The 17,330-nt window shown below is 42.9% G+C and overlaps 1 pseudogene; it reads right to left on the bottom strand.

The window, feature by feature from the left end:
* Positions 1–9,973: 9,973 nt before the first annotated feature.
* On the bottom strand, positions 9,974–14,806 carry LOC106586836 (leukocyte cell-derived chemotaxin 1-like; annotated as a pseudogene).
* Between the last annotated feature and the right edge of the window lie 2,524 nt (positions 14,807–17,330).

Here is a 17,330-nt window from a genome sequence, read left to right on the forward strand (position 1 = left end):
GCGTAGAGGGAAGCCTTCTAGAGAGAGAAGCTGACTTTCAACCTGTTATGAAAATTGAGTAATTTGTTGTCAGGGTCAGATCATTTTAATGGAATATAATAATGCTCTGTACGATAGTTTCTGTACTGTAACTCTACCTGACTGTATGTACAGTATGGGAATTATTTATAAGGTTGTCAGTTAATTGCATTTTCCTTTGTTTTTGGAGATATGATGATTTATACCCAGACATATTAAACAGCATCCATGAATCAAATAACGGATAACAAATTTGATTTATGTAAGATATTGCTAGAAGTCACTCTTATGGTCCCATACAGTTTCTTGTTTTTTTTTCTTTAGATCTTTAATGAATGTAAACGTCAAACACATTCCTATTTATACATTACGTGTGGTTGTTATCACCTTTTTTTCTTCTTCATGAGTGTCAGAAAACAACATAGTTTCCTCCTTTGTCTCTCATCTCTGCCCATTTTCCACATATCAGCCACTAACAGACTGAACTGAATCAATCTCAACTCAGGGACTTACAAAATCCCTGTTGAAATGGAAAACAGATCAATTCTCACCAAACATCAGTATGAAACTCTTATTCATAATCTCCTAAATGATATCATCATTATGTAATTACAGGCTCATTTGAACATCCTATTCAATCTGTGCATTACATTCATGATTAACATACTGTATGTTCCTAGTAGTGAAGAAAGGGAAGAGGGTGGGGGGGGGGAAGCGTACCTTCCAACCCACACTGCTTTGATGTCTGCTGTGTTAGACTCCTGCACTTCATCTTCTGTTGTCACGTTGGAGCTGCTGTAGCGCTTTGCCAGCTTGGCACATATGGTGATGTGGGTGCCCAGACACCGGGGTCATGGAAAACTCCTTTACAACAGAACCAATGCGTGTTGTTTTGATCTCGGAGACGATCTGGAATAGCAACTGATCTGATTTGAATATCACACAAAACATCTAAAATAACCGGCTATACTTGGACATCTAAAATAACCGGCTATACTTGGACATCTAAAATAACCGGCTATACTTGGACATCTAAAATAACCGGCTATACTTGGACATCTAAAATAACCGGCTATACTTGGACATCTAAAATAACCGGCTATACTTGGACATCTAAATAACCGGCTATACTTGGACATCTAAAATAACCGGCTATACTTGGACATCTAAAATAACCGGCTATACTTGGACATCTAAAATAACCGGCTATACTTGGACAATGCACGGTGTGAAAGGGTTTTTCTCTCTATAAATGTTTTATAATCATCTAGGGGTTATTTTGAAAATAAATTGGTTAACTTTGTATTTTGTATCAGATTCCCACTTTTCTCTCATATTCTCTTGTTGTCAATTATTGTTGGACCTTGTCCTGTCACAGCAAAATGGTGTGGTCCTGTCCTGTTCCCTGCAGTGTGTTGCCATGACTGGCAGATGACATTGAGACACATCATGGTCTTTCGTCCTCAGAGACGGTGACGTCAGTGTCAACTTCTGAGAGAGACAGAGAGAGCAGTTGTCTCAGACCTTCCCTAAGTAATATCTGTGCACACAAGACCCAGATATGGTTTCCCAGGGTGGCGCCGAGACTCCCCAGACTGTGGATTTAATTAACAGTGTGAAATTAATTAATCAGTTGGGTGGCAGGTAAAGGGGACCTCTCCCTGGAACTGCTTTCACAACCCAGACAAGCATTCTATGTGTGCTGACAGCTATTCATTTGCAGCATGTTTTATAATAGTGCTTGATTATATATAGAGATGCTGTGAAAAGCAGTGGAGATTAAAAGCATCAAAATAACAGCTCCCCCCCAAAAAATCAAAGTATGAACCTGTGTTTGATCTGTTCTATAAATTAATTACAAATTTCACTTCTGTATAATAATTTGGTGCAAATTAGATGGAAATGAGATAAAATATTCATTTTGTTATCTAGGGAATCTGCCTGGAGGGCTTTTTAGTCTTCAGTCTGGCTCAAAATGCTGTCCATATGGTAATTATGTACAGTAGTGTTGCAGGAGTATTGGTCTGATGCCTACTGGCAGGCAGAGAGGAGTCTGTCTGTGACAAACTGCTGCTAGGACCTGATGTGAGTGGAAGGCGATAATGAGGCTGTTGTAAGACTTAAGTATAGCACCTGCCCCAGGGGTGGCATATCTAAGCACTCAGCCTCTCATTGTTGCACGTGCTGCAGAGGATTAAAAACACATTCACTTTCTTCTTCATAAACTTTGTCAGTACTCCCAGCAACGCTTTGGACAACTTGCGCTTTCATGTTGTAAGCCTCTTGATATTTGTGTGAAGGAACTTCCTTCTAGCTTTACAGTTTGACATGTGAAGTCTTGATTTGTACCTTGAGATATCTATTGCTCTGCTAAAGTGCATTTAGAACATGAGTACAAAACCAGTGGAAAGGCTTCTGCAAACACATTGGGAAACTTGAGAAACAACCCCATTTTATACATTTACATTTACATTTAAGTCATTTAGCAGCCGCTCTTATCCAGAGCGACTTACAAATTGGTGCATTCACCTTATGATATCCAGTGGAACAACCACTTTACAATAGTGCATCTAAATCTTTTAAGGGGGGGGGTTAGAAGGATTACTTTATCCTATCCTAGGTATTCCTTAAAGAGGTGGGGTTTCAGGTGTCTCCGGAAGGTGGTGATTGACTCCGCTGTCCTGGCGTCGTGAGGGAGCTTGTTCCACCATTGGGGTGCCAGAGCAGCGAACAGTTTTGACTGGGCTGAGCGGGAACTGTGCTTCCTCAGAGGTAGGGGGGCCAGCAGGCCAGAGGTGGATGAACGCAGTGCCCTTGTTTGGGTGTAGGGCCTGATCAGAGCCTGAAGGTATGGAGGTGCCGTTCCCTTCACAGCTCCGTAGGCAATCACCATGGTCTTGTAGCGGATGCGAGCTTCAACTGGAAGCCAGTGGAGAGAGCGGAGGAGCGGGGTGACGTGAGAGAACTTGGGAAGGTTGAACACCAGACGGGCTGCGGCGTTCTGGATGAGTTGTAGGGGTTTAATGGCACAGGCAGGGAGCCCAGCCAACAGCGAGTTGCAGTAATCCAGACGTGAGATGACAAGTGCCTGGATTAGGACCTGCGCCGCTTCCTGTGTGAGGCAGGGTCGTACTCTGCGAATGTTGTAGAGCATGAACCTACAGGATCGGGTCACCGCCTTGATGTTAGATGTTATTTTATAATATATACTGAGTGTACAAAACACTGTGTGTGCTTAATGTTTTTTTTACTAACAAGGTACAAGTCCAGTAGGGGGACAGGAAGCAGGAAGTCCATTAGGGAGACAGGAAGCAGGAAGTGTCCGTCCTTAGGGGTGGTAAACCTTTCTCAAACCAAGTCTATACAATCCCTCTGTCACACCCTGATCTGCTTCACTTGTCTTTGTGACTGTCTCCACCCCCTCCAGGTGTCACCCATCTTCCCCATTGTCCCCTGTATATTTATACCTGTGTTCTCTGTTTTGTCTGTTGCCAGTTTCTTTTGTTTCGTCAAGCCTACCAGCGTTTTTCCCTTTGTTCATGTCTCTTGAATGTTCCTGTTCTCTAGTTTTCCCGGTTTTTACCTTTTCAGCCTGCCCTGGTCCTGAGCCTGCCTGTCCTCCGGTACCTTTGCCCCACCTATCTGGATTATTGACCCCTGCCTGTCCTTGACCTGTCTTTTGCCTGTCCCTGTTGGATGAATAAACTGTGGTTAATTCAACGTTGTCTGCATCCGGGTCTTACCTCAAATGTGATACCCTCACTCTCTGTATAATAAAGAAAACACACCTCTGTCATTGTGGCTTTCTCTGTAATCAGACGTAATATGGAAACTCTCACGAGACTTAACATCTCTCTTGTTGTTCCCCACAAAAAACAATCATACAGTCCTCTATAATGGTCTGTTTACACCTACACTCCACCTACACACAGGTTTAGACATTTAAGTAAAACAAGGACACTATAGATGCAACATCGTTCAATAAACAGAGAGGTTGTTTATTATCTATGCATAGTCACTTTACCCCTACCTACATGTACATATTAACTCAATTACCTGGACTAACCTGTACCTCCGCACATTGACTCGGTACCGATACCCCCTGTATATAGCCTCAATTATTTATTTTTTTAGTTCAGATTATTTGGTAAATATTTTCTTAACTCTATTTCTTGAACTGCATTGTTGGTTAAAGGCTTGTAAGTAAGCATTTCACGGTAAGGTCTACACCTGTTGTATTCGGCGCATGTGACAAATACAATTTGATTTGATTAGACAGAGACAGGCTGACACCCAGGAGAATGGCAACATTTCATTAAATAGTGTTTTTTTGTTGGATGCGGCAGATCTTGATAAGAAATATACAGTTTGAACGGACTGGAATTAACAAGGCAAGACTTCTTGTACAGAACCAGCAGGCATTTAATGAATGGGCATTTGGGGCTTGCATGCTAAAACAGTGAGAGGGAAGGCTGCCACTACAGCCTAATGCAAGAAAACTTCAGAGAGACCTGCAAACAGCAGGGAGAGCCAGATCACTACACAGAGCTGCTAGTGGTCACTCAACCATGGGATTAAAAAGCTTTTAATCCATGTACCAAAACCAGGCTCATTCTCACCATACCAGAGAAAATAAAAGTAACGTCTAGATGCTGATGTTGCCATGGCAAAAAAATCAGTCGTGTTAGGGCTCTTTTCTGAAAATGCCACTAACAATGAAAGCATTTCAGTGCTCTCTTGTGGGTAAACATAATGAGAAAAGGTTTTCTGTGTACTGGGTTAGGTGCAAAACGGACTGTCACTACCGTTTATTCTGTTCACGTCTGGATGTAATGGCAAGCATGCAATCAAATGCAGTGAATGCCTGCCAGAGTGGCTCGCGCTACTACTGTGTTAGACGCAACAACAACCCACTGGGCACAGACATCAGTTCAACGTCTATTCCACGTTGGTTCAATGTAATTTCACCGGGGTAGGAAGCCATGTCCAACAGACAAGCCAATATATTCACTGCAAATTCCCTGAAAGTGGAGAAGCTTGATTATTAAGACCACATGTATCAAATAAAATTGTTACAAGGCTAAAGAGTGTACATTGTACTACATTGAGGTATGTGAATACCTGTGAATGAAAAAATAATAAGAAGAAAGAAAATACATTTTGAGTTTGCGGTCTGGCGGTATCACATGGCTGCAGTCAAAACCCTGTCAGCCTGTCCTTGTTTTGATGGGCGATAATCAAAGTGCAGGTGGATGCAATAAAAGCCTGACACCCTCCATCCCTGGGCTGCGGTGGACTCTGTGTCTATGTTTTCCATTAACATGGGAGGGGAGGTTTGCTGTCTGGCTGCTAGGCACAGTGGGTCAGTGTTCACAAAGGCCTGTTTGTTCCCTGGCCTGAAGGGCTCCCTGGGTAAGCATGGCTCCAGAGGGGAGACAACAACAACAACAAAAAGGCCCCACTGTCTCAAACTGGGGCTGCTGCTCCTCCAATACATTCATCTCTTTCTCCTCTACAGCGGTACATTTCTCTTCTAAGGGGGTGAAAGAAAACTCGTTTCTTAGAACGCGGCCCGAGGATACCATAACTTCTGTTGTTCTGGGCAATGGATTTCTCTCAGTATAAATGCTTTTTTTTCATTTTCTTGTGGTAGTATTTCCTGTCTTCTTATCTGGCTGTCTATGGAGTCAGAATGTTTTTCCTAGTGTCGTTTCATTAACAATGATATATCCACACTGTGCAAGAAGGTTGACAGTAGCAGCCTTCAGTGTACAGGATCTTCTTCATTGACCTTTAATGACGGGGGTGGCAGGTAGCCTAGGCTGTCATTGAAAATAAGAATTTGTTCTTAACTGACTTGCCTAGAAAAATAAAAAGTGTTTTTAAAAATGACGTAAGTTCCATATAGACACGTCTTTTACTAAATCTCATATCATTCTAACATCCAATAGAGTCAAAATGATCAATTCATTATTTTGTGGTAACCTCATATTCATACGCGCTTTTCTGGCTGTGATTTCCAAGAGATGAAATAGCCGAGGCTAATCTTGCTTCTTGGTGCTGTCAGGTCAGAGATTCAATAGTGTTCTGCAATCTGCAGTACAAGTATAGCTCCATTATTGAGGGGACTTTAAAATGGGAGCTATGTGACACACGGCGGGTTGATTTAGTTTAATGACCTTGGCAGTGACAGCACCGTGATGGAAATTGGACTCCCTCTGCAAATTTACATCACTTCAGGGTACTTGGGGCCTCTCTTTAGAGGTTGCACTCCAGAACACGAGCCATCAGGAGGTCCTGGATATGTCATGCATGTCACCTTCCTTTAAGTGCATCTGCAGACGTGGGAGGGGGATTAATATTGTATAGCCCACGGAGGCACAGGGGCACTGCAGATGTGATAAGCACCTCGCCCCCCCCCCTGAAAAAAGAAAAAGCAAACAGGAAAGACCTCTGCACCAAGACAAGCATCTCTTTGTTTTCGTATTTACACTGCTACATGCTTTCAATGGGCGCTTTACAGACAAATCGGATGGAATTTCACATCTGTTGTAATTTGACGGGCAGGGATCATCCCGTGTGACATCGACTCGATCTCAGTGTGATTCTTTTCAATTATATAGGAAGGTGACATATGGCTTTTAGATAGGCTGATCTGATTTCTAGATGGGGAAACATTTAAGATGTATTCCAATCTTGGTTGCGGTGGGAAATGTTCTGGCCAGACGTTGTGATCACGTTATGTGGCTGCTTAACCTCCCTCCATGCCTTTCTCCTGTTGTTTCTACTGAAATGTCATTTTTACTCAAATGTCCTCGCGGTTGCCCTGACACCCATTTCACATTAGTTCACATCAACGAAGATGTCAACGTGCACAAATTACATTGCCTTCAACCTGGTGCTGAATTGTGATGGGAATTGTGGTAACCATTGCTGTCACATCAGTTTTAACTGCAGGGCCCCGTACTGCTGATGAAACAGAACAGACATTGAATGGATAGATCGACATGAAAATCCCTATGTACTGTACTAAGTACCAGGGGTAACATTACACCATAACCGTATCAGTCATAGAAACTGTACATTATCTTCATTAAGCATTTATAAAGATCACTGTATTCATTTCCATACATTCCATCAAATACAGTGCTGTGCAAAAAAAAGCATTGGTAGGCTTTGTTTACTGAAAAGATATGTTGAAAGGGGAAGAAAGAAACAAGGTATGTTTATTTGCAAACTGCTGTGCTACATTTGTTTTTATGTTTGTTTTTTTCAAGTATTGGCTGCTGAGAAGTACAGTATTGGCTGCTGAGAAGTACAGTATTGGCTGCTGAGAAGTACAGTATTGGCTGCTGAGAAGTACAGTATTGGCTGCTGAGATGTACAGTATTGCCTGCTGAGAAGTACAGTATTGCCTGCTGAGAAGTTTTGCCGGCAGATAAGTATTGCCTGCTGAGATGTACAGTATTGCCTGCTGAGAAGTACAGTATTGCCTGCTGAGAAGTTTTGCCGGCAGATAAGTATTGGCTGCTGAGAAGTATTGCCGGCAGAGAAGTACAGTATTGCCCGCTGAGAAGTACAGTATTGCCCGCTGAGAAGTACTGTATTGCCCGCTGAGAAGTACAGTATTGCCCGCTGAGAAGTACAGTATTGCCGGCAGAGAAGTATTGCCGGCAGAGAAGTATTGCCTGCAGAAAAGGTATACGTGCTGTATATGTTAAATATCGCCTCAAGGGTCCAAGTGGAAATTTGTCTTAACTGGTGTTTTTCTTACTAAATCATGAGTTGTAGTCCCTGTTTCATCCTAACAAACATAACTCATCTGCCTCAAGCAGGTATTTACAACCAAATACAAAGTTACACAATAATTATCTGCATATAAGTTACATTGTTGCTTACAGAACATGACCTTTAAGACCTTTTGTGTATTTGGCTTGAGAAAGTGGGTGTGTACTACTTACACAACACCTAATATGCACGCCACCCACCAGCAGCAAGGCAGAATATCTCGGTAAGATACCTGGCAGCCTCTGTAGTTGTAGCCCAAGGGTTCGCATATCCTCTGGCAGTGGGTGTAGCTGTGTCGACACTATGAGCAGCAAATCCCCTGGTGGTCTAGCATGGGGTCAAAGGTCATGGCACCCTCCTCTCACTCCTGATCGCGCTGTGGAGTGATAAGTCAATAATTTATGTTTCTGCTCGATGTTTTCACGTGAACTTGATATACAGTACATCGTTTCTTTTCAGTTTTCCAACGATCCTCTTTTAGGCATAGCCCACGGTTTCTAACGAGCTGAATCATAGCCCACGGTTCTAACGAGCTCAATCATAGCCCACGGTTTCAAACGAGCTGAATCATAGCCCACGGTTCTAACGAGCTCAATCATAGCCCACGGTTCTAACGAGCTGAATCATAGCCCACGGTTCTAACGAGCTCAATCATAGCCCACGGTTTCAAACGAGCTGAATCATAGCTGACGGTTCTAAACGAGCTCAATCATAGCCCACGGTTTCAAATGAGCTGAATCATAGCCCACGGTTCTAACGAGCTCAATCATAGCCCACGGTTTCAAACGAGCTGAATCATAGCCCACGGTTCTAACGAGCTCAATCATAGCCCACGGTTTCAAACGAGCTGAATCATAGCCCACGGTTTCAAACGAGCTGAATCATAGCCCACGGTTCTAACGAGCTCAATCATAGCCCACGGTTCTAACGAGCTCAATCATAGCCCACGGTTCTAACGAGCTCAATCATAGCCCACGGTTCTAACGAGCTCAATCATAGCCCACGGTTCTAACGAGCTCAATCATAGCCCACGGTTCTAACGAGCTCAATCATAGCCCACGGTTCTAACGAGCTCAATCATAGCCCACGGTTCTAACGAGCTCAATCATACCGACGGTTCTAACGAGCTGAATCATAGCCCACGGTTTCAAACGAGCTGAATCATAGCCCACGGTTTCAAACGAGCTGAATCATAGCCCACGGTTCTAACGAGCTCAATCATAGCCCACGGTTTCAAACGAGCTGAATCATAGCCCACGGTTCTAACGAGCTCAATCATAGCCCACGGTTCTAACGAGCTCAATCATAGCCCACGGTTCTAACGAGCTCAATCATAGCCCACGGTTCTAACGAGCTCAATCATAGCCCACGGTTCTAACGAGCTCAATCATAGCCCACGGTTCTAACGAGATCAATCATAGCCCACGGTTCCAAGGAGCTCAATCATAGCCCACGGTTCTAAGGAGCTCAATCATAGCCCACGGTTCTAACGAGCTCAATCATAGCCCACGGTTCTAACGAGCTCAATCATAGCCCACGGTTCTAACGAGCTCAATCATATCCCACGGTTCTAACATGCTCAATCATATCCCACGGTTCTAACGAGCTGAATCATAGCCCACTGTTCTAACGAGCTCAATCATAGCCCACTGTTCTAACGAGCTCAATCATAGCCCACGGTTCTAACGAGCTGAATCATAGCCCACGGTTCTAACGAGCTGAATCATAGCCCACGGTTCTAACGAGCTCAATCATAGCCCACGGTTCTAACGAACTGAATAATAGCCCACGGTTCTAATGTGCCTTATTCAACATGCAGTGGCTAAGGGGGTAATGATTTTCACTTCAGTTTGTGAAACACAGGGTCATAACATGGGGTGTCTGTTATCACCTACTGCTAGTGACTTTAGATTACTGCTGTCCATCTAACCCCTACCCACCCAATTACAACTAATTTTGTGATCATTGAATGTGGGTTTGCACAGATCACTTACTGTAGCACACAGACCTCCAAACTCACCATTCAGTGAAGTACTGTGTCTTACAAAGAAAACCGGGGGGGGCTAAAATCAAATCAAAGCTTGAAGAAAACAACTCCTCTTTAAAGTATACAATATTCTCAGTATTACATGGTAGGGTTTTCTGGGTTGTAGGTAGAGCCGGTGGATTATGAGCCCACGGACTCCTCCTCCTCCTCCTCCTCCTCGGAGGTGCTATTCTCTGCATGACTTACTGTGTTCTTCTCCTCAGCAGCTGCCTCAAACTCCTCCATGTCAAACTGACGCTTGGCTCTCTACGTGTCTCTCGTTCTCCTCTCTCCATCTGTTCCAGGCAGCCACAGGAGGCATGGGTATTGGGTCAACAACCACTAGACACCACACATGTCCTCCGAGCACAATTCTACAGACACTCGGTGTTGCTCAGTCGTGCTGAATAATTGAATTAGTTACAATGATATCAAGGATTCCTTGCATATTTCAAGATCATTATTATTATTTTTTTTAATGTAAGACAGTAGTGCGCTTTTGTTTAGATCTCCAAATACCTCAAGTGTGTTCAGGGTGTCTCACTAACTTTTGAAACACAAATCGGAATGGTAAAAGCATGTAAATAATGTTTACAGCTCACTGACTGGTCTGTGTTTACTATTAGGTGGATGATCAGGACAGTTTTACTGTAAATGAGGATTCCCTGTTCTACAACAACACTCCTGTCACATCTCTATCACATCTCATTCTATAACAACTACAGGTAACTAGTTGGTCCCGTGTGGCTCATTTGGTAGAGCATGGTGTTTGCAACGCCAGGGTTGTGGGTTCGATTCCCACGGGGGACCAGTATGGAAAAAAATCTATGAAATGTATGCATTCACTACTGTAAGTCGCTCTGGATAAGAGTGTCTGCTAAATGACTAAAATGTACATTCTATCAGATCTCATTCTATAATAACTACAGGTAACTGCCAAAATAAAGGAAACACCAACATAAAGTGTCTTAATAGGGCGTTGGGCCGCCACCAGAACAGCTTCAATGCACCTTGGCATAGATTCTACAAGTGTCTAGAACTCTATTGGAGGGATGTGACATCATTTGTCGATGAGAAATTCCATAATTTGGTGTTTTGTTGATGGTGGTGTAAAACGCAGTTTCCGTTGCCGCTCCTGAATCTCTATAATCTCAGTTACCTGAATATCTCCATCACAATCTACAATCTCAGTTACCTGAATATCTATATCACAATCTATAATTTCTTTATATGACAATTTTATCTCTATCACAATCTATAATCTCAGGTACCTGAACATCTATATCACAATCTATTATTTCAGTTACCGGAATATCTCTATCACAATATATATTCTCATTATATAACAACTATATATCTACCACAATCTATAATCTCAGTTAGCTGAATACCTCTATCACAATCTATAATCAGTTACCTGAATATCTCTATCACAATCTAAAATCTCGTTATATAACAACTATATCTCTTTCACATTCTAGAAAAACGAACTATTGTTCTAAAGTATATCTCCTAACTTTGTGCTGGTTCTTATTCTATCACTAAGCCATGTGAATAGCAGGAGCCATGAGAGAGGAACCTTTAGGATATGTGTGTTGGAGCCAGAAGATGGGCAGGTCTCCACAGAGGTCCAGGATCTTGGTGCTGAGGAAGCTGCTGTTCTTCAGGGGCCGGTCAGCAGCTACCCAGATCAGAGACTTCTCGTCAAACTTCACTGGCATTATTTCGTCTTCCTGACTGGGCGAAACACACCTCATCAGGCCATTACTCCTACATTATGTACACAGGCTTATCAATTGGCATTAAAATGTCATTCCATTTCAAAGTTAATTTGTTTCTGTAAAGCCCAATCGACTAATGGATTATTGACATGTCCTTGAGTATCTAGAACAGAAGGGGGGTCTATACTTTTGCATAAAGTTAGTAATATGTTCAGTTATAACATTATGTTTTAGTTGCGTTTAGTAAAGCTCACGGTACCAGGTCAAACATCAGTGACTCCTTGTTGAGCGTCTTGACCTCTGGAATGTTTTGATTTGAGATTTAATATAATGCTTCTCCCCTCCAGAGAACTGAATTCCTGTAATTCCCTGAATCAGGAGTCACAGAGATGGGATATTTACACTCACAACTTTGCTACACATGCCAACTCTCAGTTGAACTACTTCAAAGAGAAAATAAGGACAACTTCACAGTATGAAAGTCATGAATCTCCAACGCCTCGTCATTTCTACTCACTTCCAGTTTGGAACTTTTCCAGATTATTATTGGAAACGATTTCCATGGATCCCTCCTCCACCTTTCCATTGACACTCATACTGTAATGTACATTGTGCACCTAATGAGATTGAAAAAAATGGAAAGTTACAGGGATATTCAAGGTTATGCAAAATACATACAGTAAACACATCTAACTGCCAGCTATCAACTACACATGGTCAAAACCCCTAGTTGTAGAACCCAAACCTACAATTCCAATAGCCTCCTGCCATATCTCTAGCTATCTAACAATAGTATTCACTGCAAGGTCCTGCCATGACACAATACTTCAAACTGCCTCCCTCCTTGTGTTCTCCTGTGCAGCACTTAAAAGACCGTATGATGTGTAGTCCAATCACATAGCTGATTTGAATAGAACGTCTCAGAGGGAGGGCAGCAGGGCCTTGACATGGATCTATCCTGAGATGTTTTGCCCTACAGGTGAGCCCATTATTACATAAATAAATATTCAAGTATCTATAATGAGACAGTCACCACCACCAGGCCTGAGTTACATGCCCAAAATATTCACATCAAAGCTATGTGATTCTAATGTGAAATTCAATAGGTTGGTATAGAAATAATGTAATTATTTAACAGATGTTTAATAAGATTCCGACCAGCAAATCCAAATGTAATTTCCAATGTCCAACACACCATCCACTGCCAGGCTATATTAGATACATTGCATAGTTGTTTTATGATGAATGATAGACATTATGCAGAGATTTGTTAACTAAGATATCATATTTTTCGATTTTCTACTGTGCTTGACACTGAAAAAGGTGCAGCGACTGCAGCATACCACTCGGTCCCAGGGTTAAAGGTAGGCCATTGAAAATCTCCCACCTGACGTTGAGTTAGATTTACCTGTCTCGTCTTCATTTTAAACTGTAAATTACATAATAAAATGACCCATATTGAGGCACATGAAGGATAAATTAAGACTTACATTTTTGTCACTGATTTTCCGAAGGTAAAAAGCTCTAATGGATCCGCAAAGCCCCGACGCTGCCCCGACGACGAGAGCCGCAACCCCAAATCTCAAGAGACGACCAACAGCAACAGGAGGCTTCGCAGCCGACGAACTGTATGTCACGCCCTGATCTGTTTCACCTGTTCCTGTGATTGTCTCCACACCCTCCAGGTGTAGCTTGTTTTCCCCAGTGTATTTATCCCTGTGTTTCCTGTCTCTCTGTGCCAGTTCGTCTTGTATGTTTAGTCAAGTCAACCAGTGTGTTTTTCCCATACTCCTTCTCTATTCTCTTTTTATAGTCTTCCCGGTTCTGACCCCTGCCTGACTCTGGACTACTTTCCTGCCTGCCTGATCATCCTGCCTGCCCTGACCTTGATTCTGCCTGCCCTTCGTTACCTATAGGACAAAATCTGGTTTTGACCTTTTTGCCTGTCCACAACCATTCTCTTGCCTTACCCCTTCGGGTTAATAAACATTGTAAGACTCCAACCATCTGCCTCCTGTGTCTGCATCTGGGTCTCGCCTTGTGCCTTGATAATGTATGCCTTTAGAAAGGTCAGAATGCTAAGTGAGCAACAATGCACACAGTCAATATCAAAACGATAAAATCATATTTCCTTTACAATTCAAACTTCTCAAACTCAAAATAATATAATAGACTACAAACACCCAGGAAAATGTATTGGAATTATTGCATTTAGGCTACTTACAGGTGTCACGAACCGGCTCGAAGCCCGTAACAAAAAGAGACAGCGTGGAGATAAGGAATAACAAAAATATATTTAATTACTGAAGTAACCTATATACAATAAACAATGGTGTATGTAGTGTAAGTGAGTGGTTGCATGCATAGATGTGATAATGAGGGGTGTTGAAAGGTGCCAAAGAAAACAAACAAAAAGGCCACACAAAAAAATGTCACATCCAACAGTGTGTCTGCATGGAGAGAGTCTCCTCAATGAATGGGGAAGAGGTGTATTTATCCCGGGACACACCAGGGCCCAGGTGTGTCCCATTTCACTGACGACCCTCCCGGCTCCGCCCACCGACATCCTAATAAGGAAAAGAAGAGCAAAGAGAAAGAATTCGGCAGACAGAGTGGGAGGGTCGTCACACAGATGGTAGGCGTTGTTGAAAATCCTGTGAAATGTTTTGGCCATGATGCCATCTGTATAATGGCCACTGGTGTTGATTATGTTGGTCAAAATGGCCACAAGTCCAGTTTCAAAACTTCATTGTGAGTGACGTGACGTGCCACTGGCGGAGGGCAAGAGAAATTAAGGTAGATGAGGAAATGGTGCTTTGGCAGCAAAACGGAATTGCAGTGAATTTATATCAAGTCTTCACAACATGGTGTTCTTTGATGGTTTGTTTTACAGTTCATGTAGTTCAACAAGTTGAAGAATGAGGTTAATACACAGACAACAGCTAGGCTACAGGCAATCACTTTTTATAATTGTTTTGCCATAGGTTCAGTTCTTAATTGTCTGCACTAATGAGATAAACTTGGATGTTACTGTCACAGCTGTTCATGGAATGCATCCACAAGAAGTACAGATAAGTAATCCCTGGTAGGCTAAAGTTTCCCACAGCTTCGGCCAATAGGTCCTGACCTTTATGGCACAGGAGGTAATAATCTTGCTTTGTAACAAGTTGGTTCAAGCTACCCTAGCTGGCCCCTGGTCATTACATTGTCGTGACGTTGGGGCTACACCGACCCTGTCAGAGGTTGGTTTCATCTGGCCTTCTAATCAGGCATGGCTTATTAGGGTTCAGAAGAATGTGTCAGTCTCCAAAACCTTACATTGGAATTTCATGTGATTACATGTCTAGCCAGTCCCTATGTAGATCCTGCTCCCTCAGAGGTAATAACTATAGAGTCATCCTGCTCCCTCAGCGGTAATAATCTATAGAGTCATCCTGCTCCCTCAGAGGTGATATCTATAGAGTCATCCTGCTCCCTCAGAGGTGATAACTATAGAGTCATCCTGCTCCCTCAGCGGTAATAATCTATAGAGTCATCCTGCTCCCTCAGAGGTGATATCTATAGAGTCATCCTGCTCCCTCAGAGGTGATAACTATAGAGTCATCCTGCTCCCTCAGAGGTGATAACTATAGAGCCATCCCGCTCCCTCAGAGGTGATATCTATAGAGCATCCTGCTCCCTCAGAGGTGATAACTTTAGAGTCATCCTGCTCCCTCAGAGGTGATAACTATAGAGCCATCCTGCTCCCTCAGAGGTGATATCTATAGAGTCATCCTGCTCCCTCAGAGGTGATATCTATAGAGTCATCCTGCTCCCTCAGAGGTGATAACTTTAGAGTCATCCTATTTGGAGTCATCTTGCTCCCTCAGAGGTGATAACTATAGAATAATCCTATATAGAGTCATCCTTCTCCCTCAAAGGTGATAACTATAGAGTCATCCTGCTCCCTCAGAGGTGATATCTATAGAGTCATCCTGCTCCCTCAGAGGTGATAACTTTAGAGTCATCCTATTTGGAGTCATCTTGCTCCCTCAGAGGTGATAACTATAGAATAATCCTATATAGAGTCATCCTGCTCCCTCAGAGGTGATAACTATAGAGCCCTGCCCTCAGATATAACTATAGAGTCATCCTATATAGAGCATCCTTCTCCCTCAGAGGTGATAACTATAGAGTTATCCTATATAGAGTCATCCTGCTCCCTCAGAGGTGATAACTATAGAGTCATCCTTCTCCCTCAGAGGTGATAACTATATAGTCATCCTTCTCCCTCAGAGGTAATAACTATAGAGCATCCTACTCCTTCAGAGGTAATAACTATAGAGCATCCTGCTCCTTCAGAGGTGATAACTATAGAGTCATACTGCTCCCTCAGAGGTGATAACTATAGAGTAATCCTGCTCCTTCAGAGCTGATAACTATAGAGTCATCCTTCTCCCTCAGAGGTGATAACTATATAGTCACCCTATATAGAGTCATCCTGCTATCTCAGAGGTGATATCTGTAGAGTTATCCTGCTCCCTCAGAGGTGAAATCTTTAGAGTCATCCTCCTCCCTCAGTGGTGATAACTATAGAGTCATCCTGCTCCCTCAGAGGTGATAACTATAGAGTCATCCTATATAGAGTCATCCTTCTCCCTCAGAGGTGATAACAATAGAGTCATCCTGCTCCCTCAGAGGTGATAACTATAGAGTCACCCTATATAGAGTCATCCTGCTCCCTCAGAGGTAATAACTATAGAGTCATCCTGCTCCTTCAGAGGTATAACTTGGTCATCCTGCACCCTCAGAGGTGATAACTATAGAGTCACCCTATAAAGAGTCATCCTGCTCCCTCAGAGGTAATAACTATAGAGTCATCCTGCTCCTTCAGAGGTGATAACTATAGAGTCAACCTCCTGCTCCCTCAGAGGTAATAACTATCGAGTCATCCTGCTCCCTCAGAGGTGATAACTATAGAGTCACCCTATATAGAGTCATCCTGCTCCCTCAGAGGTAATAACTATAGAGTCATCCTGCTCCCTCAGAGGTGATAACTTTAGAGTCATCCTGTCACTCCCTCAGAGGTGATAACTATAGAGTCACCCTATATAGAGTCATCCTGCTCCCTCAGAGGTGATAACTATAGAGTCATCCTGCTCCCTCAGAGGTGATAACTATAGAGTCATCCTTGCTCCCTCAGAGGTGATAACTATCTAGAGTCATCCTGCTCCCTCAGAGGTGATAACTATAGAGTCATCCTCTCCCTCAGATTAACTATATAGTCATCCTTCTCCCTCAGAGGTGATAACTATAGAGCATCCTGCTCCTTCAGAGGTAATAACTATAGAGTCATCCTGCTCCTTCAGAGGTGATAACTATAGAGTCATACTGCTCCCTCAGAGGTATAACTATAGAGTAATCCTGCTCCCTCAGAGCTGATAACTATAGAGTCATCCTTCTCCCTCAGAGGTGATAACTATAGAGTCACCCTATATAGAGTCATCCTGCTACCTCAGAGGTGATATCTGTAGAGTTATCCTGCTCCCTCAGAGGTGAAATCTTTAGAGTCATCCTGCTCCCTCAGAGGTGATAACTATAGAGTCATCCTGCTCCCTCAGAGGTGATAACTATAGAGTCATCCTATATAGAGTCATCCTGCTCCCTCAGAGGTGATAACAATAGAGTCATCCTGCTCCCTCAGAGGTGATAACTATAGAGTCACTATTCCTGCTCCCTCAGAGGTAATAACTATAGAGTCATCCTGCTCCTTCAGAGGTGATAACTATAGAGTCACC

Source organism: Salmo salar, chromosome ssa25 (assembly GCF_905237065.1).
Source record: "Salmo salar chromosome ssa25, Ssal_v3.1, whole genome shotgun sequence".
Lineage (NCBI taxonomy): Eukaryota > Metazoa > Chordata > Actinopteri > Salmoniformes > Salmonidae > Salmo > Salmo salar.